Genomic DNA, 1864 nt, shown 5'->3' with positions numbered 1-1864 from the left:
CTATTCGGGAGACCCTCGCTGCAGGGAGCCGGTGCCCTCTGCAACCAGGGTGAGGCGAGGGCTGGGCCTGGGGCTGCGGGACCCACCAGGTCCCTGGGGTCGTGGCGGAGTCCGGCTGCACGCCCGCGTGCCGCTTCTCGGGGTGCCCACCCAGGAGAGGGCTGTGTCTGTGGAGGGACCGGCACCTCCAAATGCCGAGAATTCCTCTGCAGGAACCTCCCCACCCCCCCAGCAGCCACACAGGTCAGCACTGTCACTGTGGGAGCTCCCAGAAGTTTGCCGGGGTCTGTGTCAGCTGGTGCTTTGATCATTGTTTTTTTTTCCCCCCCCCGGTAAATCCCACCCCCTGCCCCGGAGCCCTCGTGACCGCGATGGCAGTCGTGACCCTGAGCCTGAGTCCTGACCGGGGCTTCCTGTGTGCCAGGCACCCACCGAAGGGCTTTCTCTACCGTGTCACGCAGCTGGTCCCCACCGGGGCCGCTTCAGTGGCTCACATTTCACAGTCGGGGAAACCGAGGCTCAGGCATGTGATCGGCCGGTCCTGGTTCACACCAGGGCGGCCCCTCACCCTCCCGTCTACACACAGCCCTGGAGGAAGGGGCGCACAGGACAGGGAGGCGGAGCCAAGGCAGGTAGAAACCAGGCGTCCTCTCTCCCACTGCAGTTCCCTTTGCTGAAAGGCCCCCGGAGTCTGCCGGGGAGGAGGTTGAGGCGTGGAGGACGTTGATTGTGGAGACCAGCCTCCTGCCCTCCCTTCCCCAGCCTCCGTCATTTCAGGAACCGCTGTGCTGTGTGACCTTCAGAGGTGGCCCGACTTCTCTGAGTACCCCAGGAGAGAGACGTTAAGAAGGCCACTCTCAGGCGGTTCTGTTCCCGAGGTCCCTAAGGGAGGCCCAGGGCGCGCCGGGCCACCGTTTGGGCTCAGAGGTTTCTCCTCTCCAGCCTGGAAATTGGCGGTTGGGAATTGGCACCAGGATTTGCAAGTCGTGGGTCTCGAACCCCCAGCCCCAGGACCGCATTCACGGGAAGGCTGGGAGGGCAGCTTTGCGTGCAAGTTTCAGGACCAAGGCCAGTTCATCACGTCCGGAGCTGAGGCCCTGAGACCCACGTTTTCTGTCCTCCTTTTTCTTTTTCATTTTGTTATTATTTGTGTGTGTGTCGGCATCTCATTCCCTCGCCCAGGCTGGAGTGCCGTGGTGTGATCACAGCTCCCGGCCTCGACCTCCTGGGCTCCGGCCGTCCTTCCACCTCAGCTCCCGAGTGGCTGGCACTGCAGGCACACACCACCATGCCCAGCTAATTTTAAAAAATACATCTTGTAGAGACGGGCTCTCACTATGTTTCGACCTCCTGGGCTCAAGCGATCCTCCCACCTCGGCCTCCCAAAGCGCTGGGGTGACAGGCGTGAGCCACCGCGCCCAGCCCCTGACCCCCGCGTTTCCAGTGCCCCACCAGGAGGCTCCCGTAAGGGTTTGCGGGTTCCGGGTTTGGGGAAGAGCAAGGAGCCCGTGGTTTAGAGACGGGCACTGTCATCCCCCAAACCGAGGCTCAGGCCAGCAGTGAGACAGCCTTTCAGATCTCAGAGTCGGGGTGGGGACGGGGGGGGGACAGGAGCCAGGTCTGCCAGCCCCCCCGGGAGGAGAGGGCCAGGCCGGAAGGGCTCACGCAGGTAGGGAAGGAGTTAGGAGTACCCCCTGGCGACTCTCACACTTCTTCCAGCTTGTGGTCCCCAGGGCAAGCTCAGGCCCCAGATTCTGTGGGGGGGAAGCGGCCGGAAGGGGCTGGCCGTGCGCCCGCACTCCAGGCAGAATTGCACCGTCAGCCACACCCACCGACGGGCCTTCCCGGGCCGCCACCACCTCCT

The sequence above is a fragment of the Carlito syrichta genome, unplaced genomic scaffold (assembly GCF_000164805.1).
Source record: "Carlito syrichta isolate Samal-C Ts95f unplaced genomic scaffold, Tarsius_syrichta-2.0.1 Scaffold154042, whole genome shotgun sequence".
Classification (NCBI taxonomy): domain Eukaryota; kingdom Metazoa; phylum Chordata; class Mammalia; order Primates; family Tarsiidae; genus Carlito; species Carlito syrichta.
This window is presented reverse-complemented; position numbering follows the sequence as displayed.